Here is a 19,409-nt window from a genome sequence, read left to right on the forward strand (position 1 = left end):
TGAGACAATTGATGCAAATTTGATGTAAACAAGTGCGCTAAATTAATCACCATGGGATGTCCTACAATGTTAAAAAACTGAAAGTTGTTGCTGGAGATTTATAATACAGAGTTTTCAGCCTCCTGAACTGCACACATTACTCCAGATGATATCTGACCATTGTATGATGGCAGTGTAATCTCTTTTAATATTTGCTCTATGCTTCTGCCAATGGAACTCATAGGAATGGGAGTAGACCTCAAAACCGTATTGCCAACCAATGGACCACGATTGATCTGTTCCTCAAACCTGTTTACCCGCCTTGATGTCCTCGCCTAGCAAAAAAAATGCATCAAGCTCAGTCTCAAAAATTTCAATTTGCCCAGCATCCACAGCCTTTTCGGTGGCGGAGGGGGAAAAGCGAGAGTGTCCCAAATTTCCAGAGCCCTTTGTGTGTAAGTGTTTCCTGATTTCATTCCAAAATGGCCCAACTCTAATTTTAAGTTTAAGATTTTGCTTCAAAATTTTCTTTAAAGAGTCAAACACTATATTGGATTTCTCCACTACATCTTTCTTAATCAGCTTGCCCTGCCATTTACCTGATTTGCACCTCATTTGTTCAAATTTAATACTCCTAAGACTATGCATAGGAGGGAAAATCTAGCAATTAAAAAATAGAAACTGGTCCAAGTCAATTCAAATTGCTAGAAAGATGAATGGAAATCTCTGACTCACACCTTTTCCTCAGTGATTGAAATTTCTAGCTGTGTCAATAATGATATTAAAAATTACATATTTCACAAAAAATTAAACAATTCACTAAAAAATTTGTAATTCACAATAACAATTAAACTTGTTCATAAAATAGTCAGTAATGTCTTAAAAGGAAGTGTAACATCCTGAAAGTCTTGCTGACTTGTTTTTCCCAAAACCGGTGCCAATTATTCAGATTAGGCCAGTGGTCACTGTCCCTTGGTCACCTATCATAACCATGGGGCAGAATTTTCTGCCTGCCGGGCGGGCGGGGGCGGGCCCGCCCCAATCTCCGGTGGGCGGGGAGACGATCCCTGGCGGAGAAGCGGGCCCCGCTGCCATTTTACGTGGGCGGGCCAATTAAGGACTGCCCAACGTGACGTCCAGCTGGGAGCGCTATGCACTCCCTGTGCGGCGGCGGGGATTCCCCAAAAGCGAGAGTATGCTCTTTCGCGTATGCGCATGAAAGGGCGCACATCTCCCTGAGGCTAAGTGTAGCCTCAGGAAGATCGCTGACAGTTCTAAAAATATTAAAAATAGAATAAAAAATTCCCTGGCATGTACCCCTCATGTGACAATGTCACATGAGATGGGACATGTTCATAATTAACATAATAACTTTATTAAAAGTTTTAAAACCCTGCATGAAACCTCATCCCACCTGTGGATGAGGTTTCATGTTTTATCTCTTTGCCGCCGGGGCTCCTGGCCTGTCCACCAGCCTTAAGGTTGGATGGGCAGGTTCACTAAGTAACTCTTTCGAGTGCAAACACGTTTCCATCTGTTCCTATTCAGATGAAGTTACATTGTTTCATAGTTTGCCATTGTGAGATTTGAACTCTTGATAATCTTTTAAATGAAAACCAAATCAACAAAATTGGGATAAATCAGGCACAGCCCCTAATTCAGGTCAGCTGTAAAACCAAGGACAAAAATTTAAAGGAACCTTACAAACTTTAAATCAAAATGTGATTAAAGGGGTCAACAAAACACCCCAGTCCCCGTGGTGCCCACCGAGCACGGTAGGCCTCGAGAGTGCCAGCAGACACCGCGTGCTCCCTCTCCAGGGACATCCGGCAGCGAACGTAGCCGCGGAAGAGGTAAGACGTAACTCTTTCGAGTACAAACATGTTTCCATCTGTTTCAGATGAAGTTACATTGTTTGCCATGGTGAGATTTGAACTCTTGATTTTGGGGTTACCAGCCCAGTACCATAACCACTTGGCTATTTAGGCCAAGCCTTTAAGAGGATGTAACTCTTTCGAGTCGTTAAGAGGATGTAACTCTTTCGAGCACAAACACGTTTCCATCTGTTTCAGATGAAGTTTCATTGTTTGCCATTGTGAGATTTGAACTCTTGATACTCTTTTGAGTAAACCTGTTTCCATCTGTTTCAGATGAAGTTACATTGTTTCATAGTTTGCCATTGTGAGATTTGAACTCTTGATCTTAGGGTTACAAACCCAGTACCATAACCACTTGGCTATTTAGGCCAAGCCCTTGAACTCTTGATACTCTTTCGAGTACAAACCTGTTTCCATCTGTTTCAGATGAAGTTACATGTTTCACAGTTTGCCATTGTGAGATTTGAACTCTTGATCTTGGGGTTACAAACCCAGTACCATAACCACTTGGCTATTTAGGCCAAGCTGAAGTTACATTGTTTCATAGTTTGCCATTGTGAGATTTGAACTCTTGATCTTGGGGTTACAAACCCAGTACCATAACCACTTGGCTATTTAGGCCAAGCCAGGTTCACTAAGTACTTTAATTGATCTGTCAATTGTCTCAATTGGCCATTGACAGGTCGGCAGGCCCACAGCTGATTTTGCTGCGTCCCCGCCTTCCTGAAAATTTAAATGGGCTGGGATGACGTTGGGGGTTCCGCCCGACATCATCCTGCTCGCCGATGGCAAAATTCTGCCCATTGTTTTGGCCATGCTCTATTCCATGAAAATTCAATTTTTCTTTTTAATACTAAGTTGTGCCACATCTGTTTTAGCAGTTGTTCTGTTTCTAAGATTATGTGGACCATTTAGTAAAATTTGGATGACTAACTAAAGCTTTGTTAACAACCGAGGAAATGATTCTCAGTGGCTCAGTAGGGGTGCACATGGTACTGAAACATTTTGGTCCATGTTTGTAGAAGGCTTCACATCTGTTTCCCCTTAGCCTTCTCTCTGATTAAAGAGTCATTTACATGGCCTATATACCTTCATGGAATGAAGACAGTTTTACAAAATTGTGCAGCTAATCATCACAGCACTAAGTGGTACACTGTCATTTTTTTTCTCCCTAAGCTTCAGCCTCAAAGTTAAGTGTCGAAGAGGCTTTGAAGGGCAAAAGCCAATCTAAAGGGGAGGAGTTTCCCATTCCAAACGCAAGCTCGCGCTCTACCTGCCAGATCTGGCACATATGTATATATATATGCACACACCTGCTTTAAAGAGTTCAAATGCAAATTTACAACAGATCTACCCCTTCACTTCAATACTTCTCTAGAGATGATAAAAATCAAAACAGAAGAAATAAATGCAACCAGTGTATGTTCAATTTATCTCCACGTGTTAACCGGATTCGGAGCAGAATCTCAACAGAAACACGATTACTGTTCTTTGGTATTGGTGGCTTTTTAGCCATTTATGAGCATGATTCTCTGGCAAGGCACTATCACAGAATTGTTATGGTGTAGAAGGAGGCCATTTGGCCCAACATGTCTGCACTTGCTCTCTGAGCATTTTAACTTAGTGCCAATTTCCTGCCTTTTCCCCGTAACCCTGCACACTGTTTCTATTTAGATAATCATCCAATGCCCTCTTGAATGCCTCAATTGAACCTGCCTCCACCACACTTCCAGGCAGTGCATTCCAAACCCTAACAACTTGCTGTGTGAAAAAGCATTTTCTCACCACACATTTACTTTCTTTCGATCCGTTTACTAGTGGGAACAGTTTCTCCCTATCTACTCTGTCCAGGCCCCTCATGATTTTGAAAACTTCTATCAAGTCTCCTCTCAGCCTTCTCCTCTCCAAGGAAAACAGTACCAACTTCTCTAAGCTTTCCTCAAACCTGAAGTGTCTCATCCCTGGAACCATTCTCGTAAACCTCTAATGCACTCTCTCCAATGCTCTCACATCCTTCCTATAGTGTGGCACCCAGAACTGTACACAACACACAATACTACATGGCAATAAATTGAAAATAAAATTTTCTTCAGATTATTCTGGCAGTGTAGTAAGCCAAAAGAAAGAGTTCCACAGACCCCAGCACAAACAGCAATGGTAGCTGTCTGTGAGCAGTATCCAGCAGGTCCTCTCAGATCCACAATGTCCTCAGGAGGAATATCCTAGCATCTTACATTGTGGGATTCTTACCATTGCAACTTAAATCATTTCTACATGCTTGCTTAGAAAGTGACCTGTGTCCTAGGCTACTGTTTGTAGTCCTGGACAATATTTCCCCCATCAACCAACACCACCCAAAATATATTATCATAAAATATATCATCCCATTTCTGTTTGTGGACCTTGCTGTGCACAGAATTGAATCCCCTATCACTATCCAACAAGGGCGATAGTGAGAAGTGACTGAGAAGCATTCTGGGAGAAGTCAGCGCAGTCACTGCAACTCAGAAGGGGATCGAGGAGGACCCACTGTCAAAGAACGGAATAGCCCCAATCATCACATTGCTGTAGTGTTTCCATCCTCCCTCCTCCTCAAACCAAAAAAAAAGAGACAGGAAGAGGCAGTACCTTCAGGAGTGCACCAGACCTGCGAGGGACACTCTTCTGAAAGTGGATTTTTTAAAAAGCAGCTGATTGGTGAGTAAATCCTGGTGAGTTTTTTTTTCAATCTATTAAAGTAATTCATTGCTTAATCCTGAGGTAGGAGCTAAAAAAAAGTATAAAGTAGCACTGTACAAGTATAATTAGTCAAGAAACAAGGTTCCTAGCTAACATAAATAAGGCCCTGAGCCAACGTATTTTTTAAGGGAGTTTTACCAATACATTAATACTAAAAGGTTAGTTAAGGAAAAAGTGGGACCCATCACAGATGAAGATGGAAACTTGTGTGTAGCTGCAGAGGCTGTGGGAAGGGTTTTGAATGAATATTTTGTCTTCATGTTTACAAAGGAAAGGGAGGATGTGGTAGTTCAGGAGGAACACTGCGAGATATTGGACGGGATAGTCATAAAGAGAGAGGAAGTACTCGAAGGGTTGCAATCCTTACAAATTGATAAGTTACCAGAGCCAGATGGATTGTTTCCGAGGCTGCTGAAGGAAGTCAGGGAGGAGATAGCAGATGCTGTGGGGATGATTTTCCAATCTTCACTAGATACAGGGGAGGTACTGGAGGACTGGAGAAATGCAAACGTAGTTCAATTGTTTAAAAAGGGATCAAAGGAAATGCCAAACAATTATAGGCCAATTAGTCTTACATCGGTGGTGAGCAAATTAGTAGAGTCAATCCTGAGAGATAGGATTAACTGTCATGTGGAAAGGCATGGACTAGTCAGGGATGTTCAGCATGAATTTGTTAAAGGAAGGTCCTGCCTCACAAATTTGATTGAATTCTTTGAGGAAGTGACAAGAAGGGTTGATGAAGGTAGTGCAGTGGATGTTGGGTACATGGATTTTAGCAAGGCATTTGACAAGGTCCCACATAACAGATTGGTCAGGAAAGTAAAAGCCCATGGGATTCAGGGTTATGTGGCAAACTGGATAAAAGGTTGGCTTTGTAACAGGAAACAAAGGGTAATGGTCAATGGATGCCCTTGCAGATGGAAAGTTGTCTCAAGTGGTGTTCCATAGGGCACAGTGTTGGGACCCTTGCTGTTTGTGTTATATATAAATGACTTGGACGTGAACGTCGGGGGCACGATTGGGAAATTGGCAGATGACACAAAGATTGGCCGAGTAGTGGATAGTGTAGAGGATAGCCATAATCTCCAAAATGATATAGATGGGTTGGTGGAGTGGGCGGTAAAGTGGCAGATGGATTTTAACATAGAGAAGTGTGAGGTCATACATTTAGGGAGGTCAAACAGTTACAGGGATTACACAATGAATGGGAATATACTAAGAGGGGTAGATGAAGTGAGAGATCTTGGCATGCAAGTACACAGGTCCCTGAAGGCAGCAGTTCAAGTAGACAGGGATGTAAAGAAGGCTTATGGAATGCTCTCCTTCATTGCAGAGGTATAGAATATAAAAGTAAGGATATAATGTCGGAATTGTATAAAACACTGGTGAGGCCACAACTGGAGTACTGTGTGCAGTTCTGGTCACCACATTACAGGAAGGATGTAATAGCTCTGGAGAGAGTGCAGAGGAGGTTTACAAGAATGTTGCCAGGGTTAGAAAAGTGTAGCTACGAGGAGAGACTGGATAGGTTGGGGTTATTTTCCATAGAACAAAGAAGGCTGAGAGGTGATTTGATTGAGGTGTACAAAATTATGAAGGGAATAGATAGAATGGACAAGATAAAATTGTTTCTCTTGGTGGAGAATTCTAGAACCACGGGACATAGATTCAAGATAAGTGGCAGAAGATGTAGGAGGGACATGAGGAAGAACTTTTTTACACAGAGGGTAGTGGGTGTCTGGAATTTGCTGCCCAAGTTGGTGCTAGAGGCAGAAACTCTAAACTCTTTTAAAAAGGACCTGGATCTGCACCTTAAGTGCTGTAAGCTGCAGGGCTGTGGGCCGGGTGCAGGAAGGTGGGATTAGAAAGGGCACCTGAGTGTCCTCAGGCTGGCATGGACAAGATGGACCGAATGGCCTCCTTCTGTGCTGTAACTTTTCTATGGTTCTAATTGCTGCCACATTCATCTGCAAAAGCGACTGTCTTTCAAAGTAGTTCATTGCCTATGAAATGCTTTGGGACATATCTGAAAAATATGATAAAATGTTATATAAATGCAAGTTATTTCTTCTGATGGAAGTGTCAGAGGCCTTTGAAACACTGTCATACAAATGACCATATTAGATATGCTTCTTTTTATGCTCTAGGAGCCCTTGTCAAGGGGATTCAGGTAAACTCTCCACTACCTGAAGTCATGCCAAGCACAAGGGACGATGGTTGTGGTTTTGGAGATCAATCATCTCAGTCATAGAATCATAGAGGTCTGCAGCACAGAAAAAGGCCCTTCAGCCCATCGAGTCTGTGTCAGTCAAACAAGTACCTAACTATTCTAATCCCATTTTCCAACACTAAGCCCATAGCCTTGTATGCCATGGCATCACAAGTGTACATCCAAATACTTCTTAAATATTATGAGGGTTTCTGCCTCTGCCACCCTTTCAGCCACTGAGTTCCAGATTCCCACCACCCTCTGGGTGAAAAAGTTCTTCCTCACATCCCCTCTAAGCCTCCTGCCCCTTGCCTTAAATCTATGCCCCGTGGTTATTGATCCCTCCACCAAGGGGAAAAGTTCCTTCCTGTCCACCCTATCTATGGCCCTCAGAATTTTATACACCTCAATCACGTCCCCACTCAATCTCCTCTGCACCAGGGAAAATAGCCCGAGTCTATCCAATCTCTCCTTATAACTAAAACTCTCCAGCCCAGGCAACATCCTGGTAAATTTCCTCTGCACTCTCTCTAGTGCAATCACATCCTCCCTATAATGCAGATCCCAGAACTGCATGCAATACACTAGCTGTGGCCTATCCAGCGTGTTATACAGTTCCAGCATGGCCTCCCTGCTCTTATATTCTATGCTTCGGCTAATAAAGGCAAGTATCCCATAAGCCTTCTTATCTACCTTATCTACCTGTCCTGCTACCTTAAGGGACTAGTGGACATGCACACCAAGGTCCTTCTGATCCTCAGTATTTCCCAGGGTCCTACCATTCACCGTGTATTCCCGTGCCTTGTTTGTCCTGCCTAAGTGCATCACCTCACACTTATCTGGATTAAATTCCATTTGCCACTGATCAGCCTATCTGACCACCCCTTCTATATCCTCCTGTAATCTAAGGCTATCCTCCTCACTATTTACCACCCAACACTGATCCCTGTGGAACCCCACTGGGCACAGGCATCCAGTCACAAAAACACCCCTCAACCATCACCCTTTGCTTACTGTCACTCAGCCAATTCTGGACTAATTTGCCAAATTGCCTTGGATCCCATGGGCTCTTCATTATCAGTCTTTCATGTGGGATCTTATCAAAAGCCTTGCTGAAGTCCAAGTAGACTACGTCAAATGCATTGCCCTCATTTACACACCTGGTCACTTCTTCAAAAAATTCAATCAAATTGGTCAGATATGACCTCCCCTTAACAAAACCGTGCTGACTGTCCTTGATTAATCCCTGCCTCTCCAAGTGTACATTAATTCTGTCCCTCAGAATTGCTTCCAATAGTTTCCCCACCACTAAGGTTAGACTGACTGGCCTGTAGTTCCATGGTTTATTGCTTCCTCCCTTCTTGAATAACAGTACCACACTGGCTGTCCTCCAGTCCTCTGACACCTCTCCTGTGGCCAGAGAAGTGTTGAAAATTATTGCCAGCACCTCTGCTATCTCTTCCCTTGCCTCACTCAACAGCCTGGGATACATTTCATGCAGGCCTGGAGATTTATCTACTTTTAAGCCTGTAAGACCACTTAGAACCTCCTCCCTTCCTATGCTAATTTATTTAATTATATCACAGTCCTTCTGCCTGATTTGCACACCCATGTCGTCTCTCTCACTTGTGAACACCAACAAAAAGTATTCATTTAGAATCCTACCTACGTCTTCCGGTTCCATACACAAATTACCACAATGGCCCTTAATGGGCCCTACTCTTTCCCTAGTTATCCTCTTACTCTTAATGTACTTGTAAAATAACTTTGGGTTTTCCTTTATTTTACCTGCCAATGTTTTTCCATGCCCCCTTTTTGCTCTCCTAATTTCCTTTTTAAGTTCCCCCCTACACATTCTATACTCCTCCAAGGCTTCCACTGGTTTGAGCCCTCGGTATTTGCCATAAGCCTTCCTTTTTCCCGTTAGCCAATCCTGAGCATCCCTCGACATTAGGGTTCCCTGGATTTGTTGGTCCCGCCCTTTATCTTTACTGGAATATGTTGGCCCTGAACTCTCCCTATTTCCTTCTTGAATGAGTCCCACTGCTCTGACGCAGATTTACCTAAAAGTAGCTGCTCCCAGTCCACTCTGGCCAAATCATATCTGATCTTATTAAAATCGGCCTTCCCCCAGTTTAGAACTCTGATTTCTGGCCCATCTTTGTCCTTTTTCATAACATACTATCACTATCTTCAAAATCAGGATCCCGTCAAGTTAGTTTAAATGTTCCCCAACAGCACTAGCAAACCTCCCCGCAAAGATGCTGGTCCCATTCTGGTTCAGGTGCAACACGTCCACCTTTTACAGGTCCCACCGCCCCCAGAAACGGTCTCAATGTCCCAGAAATCTAAAGCCGTCCCTCCTGCACCATCTCTCCAGCCACGCATTCATCTGGACTAACCTCCTATTTCTATACTCACTATTGCGTGGCCCCGGAAGTAATCCAGAGATTACTACCTTTGAGGTCCTGTTTTTTAATCTGTTTCCTAGCTCCCTAAATTCTGCTTGCAGGACCTCATCCCTCTTTCTACCTGTGTCGTTGGTACCAATGTATACCACGACCTCTGACTGTTTGCCCTCCTCCTTTAGAATGCCCTGCAGCCATTCAGTGACATCCTTGACCCTGGCACCAGGGAGGCAACATACCATCCTGGAGTCACGTCTACGGTCACAGGAAGGCCTGTCTGTTGCCCTTACTATTGAGTCTCCTATCACTATTGTTCTTCCCCTTTTATCCTCCCTCCCACTGTGCAGCTGAGCCAGTGCCATGAGCGTGGCTGCACTCCCCAGAGGAACCGCCACTCTCACCATTTTCCAACAGAGAAAAGCAGTTCGCGAGCAAAGTGCACCCTGAGGAATTCCTGACTACCTGCCTGACACCTTTCTCCTGACTGATGGTCACCCATTCCCTCTCTGTCTGCATTTCCGTAAGCTGTGGGGTGACCATGTCTAAAAACGTGCTATCCACGAAACTCTCAGCCTTGCAGATGCACCTCAGTGCCTCCAGCTGCCGCTCAAGCCCTGGAACTTGGAGCTCAAGTAGCTGCAGCTGATGGCACTTCCTGCACAAATGGTAGGTCAGAGCGCAAGGAGCATCTAGGACTTCCCACATGTTGCAGGTGGTACATAACACGGGACTGAGCTGCCCTGCCATGCCTCTAGTTGAAAAAAACCCTTACTTTAAGTTAAATACAGTAAAAAAAGTTAAATTATTTATGTACTTTAAATAAAAACTAGAACCCTTACCTTTCCTTAGCTTAATCTATTTTAAACTGGAGAAAAACACTTATCCACTACTCACCAATCAGCTCTCAACTTTGTGCTGATGTCACTTTTTGAAGCTTCCCCACACTCGCACTGGTTCTGATCTCTCCACCGATGTCTTGCGTTGTCTTGTGATGTCACTCTTGTTACTTTCAACAAGAACTGACTGCAGGACACTCTTCCCAGACTGCTTCACAGTGATGCTGACTGCAGGACACACTTCCCAGTCTGCTTCACTGTGATGTTGCTGCAGGACACTCTTCCCAGCCTGCTTCACCGTGATGCTGACTGCAGGACACTCTTCCCAGTGACTCAGTTCCGGGACATCACTGCAGGAGTTCCTCAGGGTAGAGTCCTAGGCCCAACCATCTTCAGTTGCTTCATCAATGACCTTCCCTCAGTCATTAGGTCAGAAGTGAGGATGTTCTCTGGTGACTGCACATCGTTCAGTTCCATTCGAAACTCCTCAGATAATAAAGCAGTCTGTACCCCAATGAAGCAAGACCTGGACAATATTCAGGCTTGGGATGGTATGTTAGCAGGTAACATGCACGTCACACAAGTGCCAGGCAATGACAATCATCAACATTTAACCATCTGCCCATGACATTCAAGGACATTACCATTGCTGAATCCCACAGCATCAACAACTTGGGGCTACCATTAACCAGAAACTGAACTAGTGCAACCATATAAATACTGTGGCAACAAGAGCAGGTCAGAGACTGGAGTATTATGTAACAAATGACTGACAGCCTGACTCCCCAAAGACTTTTTACCACTCACAAGGCACAAAGTCAGGAGTGTTGTGGAATAGGCTCTACTTGCCTGATGAAGGAAGCTTGAACAACACTCAAGATTCTCAATCTCCTGCACAAAGCAGCCCATTCGACCAGCACCCAATCCACCACTGGTGCAGCCTGGCTGCAATGTGCACTATCTAGGAAATGCACTGCTGCAACCTGTCAAGGCTTCTTCAACAGCACCCCCCAAAACCATGACTTTTACTGCCTAGAAAACAAGGGCAACAGGTACATGGGAACTCAACCACCTGCAAGTTCCCTGCCAAGTCACACACATTCTGACTTGGAAACTTCTCACCGTTCCTTTATCACTGCTGAATCAAAATGCAGAACACCTTCACCACACGGACTGCAGGGGCTTCAAGAAGGCAACTCATCACCACTTTCTCAAAGGCAATTAGGGGTGGCTTGACCCTGCTAGTGACACCCACAAAAGGGTTGGTCTCTCACTCAACAAAATACTCCACCCGCCCTCCCCCAGACTTATACCTCCAGCTATTGTTATTGATGGGGACACTTTAAAAGTCATTGAACGCTTCTTATATCTCGGCAGCTACATTTCTCAAAAAGTCCCCATCGAAGAGGAGATTCAACATAACATTAGCTGGGCCTTCCAAAAATTGTGCCACCAGGTCTTCGACAACAAAGATCTCCATAAGAGGGCAAAGGCTTTAGTAACCATATGATAATATTGGAAACACCTTTCTCTGTACAGAGTCTTTACATGGTCTAGATAACACAATTATAGGTGGAATTGTATGCAGTGTAGATGGATGCATAAAATTACAAGGAGGTACTGATAGATTAAGTTAATGGGCAAAACTGCACCAAATGAATTTCAATGTAGGCAAGTGTGAGGTCATCTATTTTGGAACTAAAAATGATTGAACAGGATACTTTCTAAATGGGGAAAAACTAGAAACAGCAGAAATCCATAGAGACTTGGGCTCCAGGTACACAGATCGTTAAGATGTCAGGAACAGTACAATAAATAATCAAAACAAGTATTAGAATGCTGGCCTTTATATCTAGAGGATTAGAACACAGCAGGGGAGAAGTCATGCTTCAGCTATACAAAGCCCCAGCAGACTACGCCTACTGAGTCCTGTGAGCATTTCTGGGCACCACACCATAGGAGGGATCTTGCCAGGGACCGTAGCTTAAGTTAACTGGAATGATACCTGAACTCTAAGGATGGAACTACGCTGACGCTAGAATTCTCTGGAATTTTGAAGATTAAGGGTTGATTTGATCGATGTTTTCAAGACACTAAGGGAAACAGAGCAGATTGGGAGAAACTATTTTGCTGGTTGAGGGGTTTAGGACTGGGGGCACAGTCAAAAAATTAGACCCTGACCTCTCAGGGGAGTGAAATTAGGAAACAAAAGATGGTAGACATTTGAAATTCTCTTCCACAAACAACAATGGATGTTTGATCAATTGCTAATTTTAAAACTGAAATAGACAGATTTTTGTTAGCCAAAGGATTTGGAACTAAGGCAGGTATATGGAGTAAGGTCGCAGATCAGCCATAATCTCATTAAATGCTGAAAGAGACTCAAGGTGCTAAATGGTCCACTCCTTTTTATGACAGCACTTGGTCTCTGAAACTGGGGATAAGATCCTTTGCTGAAGTGGATAAGATCATAATCATAATATCATAAGAAATAGGAGCAGCAGTAGTTAATTCGGCCCATTGAGCCTGCCCTACCATTCAATAAGATCATGGTTGAGCTGAGTGCGGCCTTCACTCTTCTTTCCTGCCTGTTCCCCATAATCCTTGACCCCTTGTCAATCAAAAATCTTTCTAACTCAGCCTTGAATATATTCAATGACAGAGCCTCCATTGCTCCCTGTGGAAGAGAATTCAAAAGTCTAACAACACTCAGAGAAAAAAATCTTCCTCATCTCCAGCTTAAATGGGAGACTCCTTATTTTTAAACTGTGCCCCTTAGTTCTAGATTACACCGCAAGGGGTAACATCCTCCCAGCATTTACCCTGTCCAGCCCCCTCAGAATCTTGTTGTTTCAATAAGATCACCATCTCATTCTTCTAAACTGCAATGAATATAGGCTATGAATATAGGCCTAACCAGCTCAGCTTTGCCTCATGAGACAACCCCTTCATCCCAGAAATCATTCGGGTGAACCTTCTCTGAACTGCTTCCAATGTAATTATATCTTCCTTAAGATAGAATACCAAAAGTGTACACAGTACTCCAATGCAGTCTAAATGTTTTAAATTCATTCATGGAATGTGGGTGTCATTGGCTAGGTCAGCATTTATTGCCAATTTGCCTTGAAAAGTGGTGGTAAACTGCATTCTTGAATCACTGCAGTCCATGTGGTGCAGGTACACCAACAGTGCTGTTAGGGAGGGAGATTGACCCAGGATTTTGACCCAATGACAGTGAAGGAACGACAATATATTTTCAATTCAGGATGGTGAGTGACTTGGGGGGGAACTTCCAGGTGGTGGTATTCTCATGTCTCTGTTGCCCTTGTCCTTCTAGATGGCAGTGGTCGTGGGTTTGCAAGATGCTGTCCAAGGACCTTGGTGAGATCCTGCAGTGCATATGTAGATGCTACACACTGCTGTTACTGTGCGTAACTAGTGGAGGGACAGAATGTTTGTGGATGTGATGCCAATCAAGCAGGGTGCTTTGTCTTGGATGGTGTCGAACTTCTTGAGTGTTGTTGGAGCTGCACTTATCCAGGCAAGTGGAGAATATTCCTTCACACTCCTGACTTGTGCCTTGTAGATGGTGAATAGGCTTTGGGGAATCAGGAGGTGAGTTACTTGCTGCAGGATTCCCAGACTCTGACCTGCTCCTGTACCCACAGTATTTGTATGACTGATCCGGTTCAGTTTCTGGTCAATGGTAACACCCCTAGGATATTGATAGCGGGGCATTCAGCATTGGTAATATCATTGAATGTCAAGAGACGATAGTTAGATTCTCTCTTGTTGGAGATGGTCATTGCCTGGCACTTCTGTGGCATGAATGTTACTTGCCACCTGTCAGCCCAAGCCTGGATATAATCCAGGTCTTGCTGCATTTGGACATGATCTGCTTCAGCATCTGAGGAGTCAGGAAGGTGCTAAACATTGTACAATCAATGAGCATTCCCACTTCTAATCTTATGATGGAAGGAAAGTCATCGATGGAGCAGCTGAAGATGGTTCAGCCAAGGAACAGTGGTAGCAAATGCTTCCTTACTTTTATTCTTCATTCCCCTTGCAATAAAGACTAACATTCCATTTGACTTCCCAATCACGTGCTGTACCTGCATGCTTGCTTTTTGCAATTCATGTACAAAAATTCCTAGATGCCTCTGTCCCACAGACTTTTTTGCAATCTCTCTCCATTTACATGAATATTCTGCTTCTCTATTCTTCCTGCCAAAGTGGACGTTCACAATTTTCAACATTATACTCCACCTGCTAAATTTCTTGCCCACTCACTTATCTATATCCCTTTGCTGACTCCGGCAAGATGGTTTCCCCTTTGCCCAGTGCATTTGGTGTGGCACATTCTGGGGAAGTCCTATCGAAAGTTGCAAAATTCTTACAGAGTAGATGCAGGGAGGATGTCTCCTCTGGTTGGGTGGTCTAGAACCAGGGGACATAATCTCAGAATAAGGGGCAGACCATTTAAGAATGAGATGAGGAGGAATTTCTTCACTCAGAAGGTGATGAATCTTTGGAATTCTACACCCCAGATGGCTGTGGAAGCTGAATGATTGAGCATGTTCAAGACAGAAATTGATAGGTTTCTGGATACTAATAGCATGGAAGGATATGGGGACAGTGCAGAAAAATGGCATAGAGGCAGATGATCAGCCATGATCTGTTTGAATGGCAGAGCAGGCTTGATGGATCAAATGGCCTACTTTCCTACTCCTACTTTCCTATATTACTTCTGTCAAATTTTTTGCCCACTCAGTTAAACCCATCTATATCACTTTGCAGATTGTGTGTGTGTCTTCTTCACTACTTACTTTCCTAGGTAAGTAAATTCCTCCTTATCTCATTCTTAAATGGCCTGCCCCTTATTCTGAGACTATGTCCCATTGTTCTAGACCACCCAACCAGGGAGAGCATCCTTCCTGCATTTACCCTGCAAGAAATTTGTAACTTTTAATGAGGACTTTCCTAACTTATAATGGGGGACTTTAATTCCCCGAATGTAGACTGGGAAAGTGGTAGTGTAAAGGGTGGAGAGGGGCAAAAGTTCCTAGATTATGTTCAGGGAAATTTTCTACAGCAGCATGTGTCCAATCCAACAAGAAAATATGCACTGTTGGACCTGGTTCTTGGAAATGAGGTGGGCCAAGTAGATCAAGTGTCAGTGGGGGAACATTTAGGAGACAGTGATCATTGTATTGTACGTTTTAGGATGATGGTAGAAAAGGACGATAGGCAATTCAAAGTAAGAATAATTAACTGGACGAGAGCCAGCTTTGATGAAGCAAGAATGGAGCTGGGCCAGATAAACTGGAATGAAAGATTGGCAGGGAAAACTGTAGCTTAACAATGGGCTACCTTCAAAAAAGAATTGATTCGAGCACAGTCAAGGTATATTCCATTGAAAGAGAAAGGTAGGACAAACAAATCCAGAGCTCCCTGGATGAAAAGGGAGATAGAAATTAAGATAAAGAAGAAAAAGTGTGCTTATGACTGGTGTCAGGTAGAAAATACAATTGAGAACCAAGGGGAATACAGAAGGTTCAGAGGGGAGGTGAAAAAGCATATTAGAGAAGTGAAGAGGGATTTTGAGAAAAGACTGGCAGCTAACATAAAGGGGAATCCCAAAGTAAAAGGGCAGTAAAAGGAGGAGTGGGGCCAATTATGGACCTAAAAGAAAATTTACACATGGACGAAGTGGCCATGGCTAAGGTATTAAATGAATACTTTGCATCCATAGATGCAAAGGCTATCATGGCTACCCAGGCCAAGGTGGCAGACGAGGAAACTCTGTCACTAAAAGTGTTCAAAATTGATAAGGAGGAAGTGTTGAATAGACTATCGGTACTTAAAGTTGACAAGGCACCGGGACCGGACGAGGTGCATCCAAGGATACTGAAGGAAGTGAGAGTAAAAATTGCAGGGGCATTGGCCATAATTTTTCAGCCTTCCCTAGACTCAGAGGTGGTGCCAGAGGATTGGAGAATTGCAAGCATTACGCCCTTGTTCAAAAAAAGTTGTAAGGATAAGCCCAGCAATTACAGACCAGTCAGTTTAACTTCAGTGGTGTGCAAGATTCTAGAAACAATTATTCTGCATAGAATTAATAGTCACGTGGAAAAATATGGGTTGATAAGGAAGAGCCAGCATGGATTTCTAAAGGAGAAATTGTGTTTAACTAACTTGCTGGAGTTTTTTTGAAGAGGTTACAGGAAAGGTTGATGAGGGCAATGCTGTTGATGTGGTGTACATGGACTTTCAAGAGGCATGTTATACAGTGCCACACAATAGACTTGTGAGAAAAATTATTGCTCATGAAATAAAAGGGACAGTAGCAACATGGATACAAAATTGGCTGAGAACTAGGAAACAGAGGGTAATGGTCAATGGATGCTTTTCAGGCTAGAGGAAGGTTTGTAGTGGTGTTCCCCAGGGGTCGGTATTGGGACCCTTGCTTTTCCTGATATATATTAATGACCTAGATCTTGGTGTGCATTGGACAATTTCAAAGTTTGGGGATGATACAAAACTTGGGAGTGTTGTAAAGTGCAAGGAGGATAGTGTAGAACTTCAAAAGGACATAGACAAGTTAGTGGAGTGGGCAGATAGGTGGCAGATGAAATTCAATGTGGAGAAGTGTGAGATGATGCATTTTGGTAGGAAGAACATGGACAGACAATATAAAATAAGGGGTGAAATTTTGAAGGGGGTGCAGGAGCAGAAAGAGCTGGGTGTATATGTGCAATGATCATTGAAGGTGGTAGGACAGGGGCGGGGAGAGCAGTTAATAAAGCAGTTAATAATAGTATCATGGGCTTTATTAAGAGGGGCATAGAGTACAAGAGCAAAGCGGTTATGCTGAATTTATATAAGACACTTGTTAGACCTCAGCTGGAGTATTGTGTACAGTTCTGGGCGCCACATTATGGGAAGGATTTGAACACATTGGAGAGAGTGCAGACGAGATTTACGAGACTAGTTCCAGGGATGAGAAACTTCAGCTATGAGGATAGTATGAAGAGGTTGGAACTGTTCTCCTTGGAAAGAAGGCAGCTAAGAGGGGATCTGATAGAGATGTTCAAAATCATGAGCGGGCTGGACAGAGTAGAAAGGGAGCAGCTAGTCTCACTCATAAAAGGATCAAGAACGAGAAGGCACAGATTTAAAGTGATTTGGAAAAGAAGCAAATGTTAAGTGAGAAAAAGCTTTTTCACACAATGAGTGGTTTGGGTCTAGAATGCACTGCCTGGAAGTGTGGTGGAGGCAGGTTCAATTGAGGCATTCAAGAGGGCACTAGGTGATTATTTGAATAGAAACAATTTGCAGGGGTACAGGAAAAAAGGCAGGGCAATGGCACTAGGTTATAATGCTCATTTGGAGAGCCAGTACAGACACGATGGACCGAATGGCCTCTTTCTGTGTCATTAAAGTTCTGTGATTCTGCGATACCTATCTTTATGTCATCAGCAAATTTAGCACCATTGGCTCAGTCCCTTCATCCAAGTCATTAGAAGAGATTACAAACAGTTGAGGTCCCAGCACGGATCCCTTTGGCATTCCACTAGTTAGTTTACCAACCCAAAAATGACCCACTTATCCCAACTCTCTGCTTCTAACCATTATAATATGTTACCTCCAACACCAAAAGCTCTTACCTTGTGTTCTAACCTTTAAGTGGCATCTTACCAAATATCTTGAGTTCTACTTGCCACCAATCCCATGGTATAACTGCCCAAGGAACCATCGATGCTGATGTGAAGGGCACAGATTAGAAAATGTTCCACTCCACAGTATTTACAATCTTCACAGTTCTTTTCCAATTTTTTCATCTCCTCTCCCAATCATGTCCTCAACTGGCATCCACCCACTCATGCACAAGGAAAGGTCATTGGAAAGCAAATAGGTTGAAGAACCTTGGCTGATTTTCCCAAATTTTCCCTCCACTATTCAAATCCTATCACACACAGAACCAACTGGCTCACTTGCACTGCTCCAAAACTTGAATTTCATGAAGTCAAAGTTAATGTGAGTTTTTATGTATATTAAATAAGAGAATGAAGCTAAATTGAAGCACAACATAATCAGTTAACGTTAAAAAGAAGAAAGAAAGATTTTCATTTATATATTACTTTTCACAACCACTGGACATCTTAAAGCATTTTTACAGCCAATGAAGTGCTGTTTTAACCTCGGAAACAGTCAGCCAATTTGTGCATAGCAAACTCCCACAAACAGCAATCCAATAATGACCAGATAATATATCTTTGTGATGTTGATTGAGGGATAAGCATTGACCAGGACACCAGTGATATCCTGTTCTTCTTCAAAATGGTGCTATGGGACCTTCTACATTCACCTGAACAGAAAGATGGGGCCTTAATTTAACACCTCATTCAAGAGGCAGCACCCTCAACCATGCAGCACTCCCTCAGTACTGTACTGGAGCTGTACTGAAGCCCTGGCATGGAATTTTACGCCAGCAGGGTTTTACAATCCCGCTAAAGTCAATGGACTTTTGAACAGCTCACCGCATTTTATGGCCCCATCCCCACCGCGACAGAGCCATAAAATTCTGCCCTGGAGTGGGACCTCAACCCAGAATCTTATGATTCAGAGACAACAGTGCTACCAACTGAGCTACAGCTGACACCCACGATTACAATGTAAACTGCTGGCATACTCAGTTCTCCAGCAGATTCAGATTGCCTCACATTAAATTTCCTTTCAATTTGCTATGCAAGTTCGTATTGCCATCAATACTATTTCATATTTTATCCAACTCTTATGTTGATAGGTAGACAGCTTTCCAATAAATACCTTGGTTAATTTACATCAGTGTTTACCAGTAGTCATGAACATTGAAGCAGCAGGTTATTTAATGATGTTACTTGCCTCTATTATCAGTCAACTTCATCATGTATCAAAACAAAAAACTGCGGATGCTGGAAATCCAAAACAAAAACAGAAATACCTGGAAAAACTCAGCAGGTCTGGCAGCATCGGTGGAGAAGAACAAAGTTGACATGTCGAGTCCTCATGAGTCTTCAACAGAACTAAGTAAAAATAGGAGAGGGGTGAAATATAAGCTGGTTTAAGTGGGGGGGGGAGAGAAGTGAGGGGGGGTGGTTGTAGGGACAAGCAAGCAGTGATAGGAGCAGATAGCAGATAACCAAAAGATGTCACAGACAAAAGAACAAAGAGGTGTTGAAGATGGTGATATTATCTAAAAGAATGTACTAATTAAGAATGGACAGCAGGACAGGCAAGGTACAGATAGGTCTAGTGAGGGTGGGGTGAAATAAGACTAAAAGGGCATAAAAGGTATAGATTTAAAACTAATGGAAATAGG

At 43.2% G+C, this 19,409-nt stretch overlaps 1 protein-coding gene across 1 annotated transcript in view; it reads right to left on the bottom strand.

Annotated features, from left to right (window-relative positions):
* The window catches only part of lhfpl2b (LHFPL tetraspan subfamily member 2b), a 210,710-nt gene extending 192,976 nt beyond the window's left edge, over positions 1 to 17,734 (bottom strand). Inside the window, exon 1 of the mRNA XM_041186718.1 lies at positions 17,716 to 17,734. The gene's annotated coding sequence lies outside the window, so the exon portion shown is untranslated. The remainder of the gene's footprint in view (positions 1 to 17,715) is intronic.
* Between the last annotated feature and the right edge of the window lie 1,675 nt (positions 17,735 to 19,409).

The sequence above is a fragment of the Carcharodon carcharias genome, chromosome 4, assembly GCF_017639515.1.
Source record: "Carcharodon carcharias isolate sCarCar2 chromosome 4, sCarCar2.pri, whole genome shotgun sequence".
Taxonomy (NCBI): domain Eukaryota; kingdom Metazoa; phylum Chordata; class Chondrichthyes; order Lamniformes; family Lamnidae; genus Carcharodon; species Carcharodon carcharias.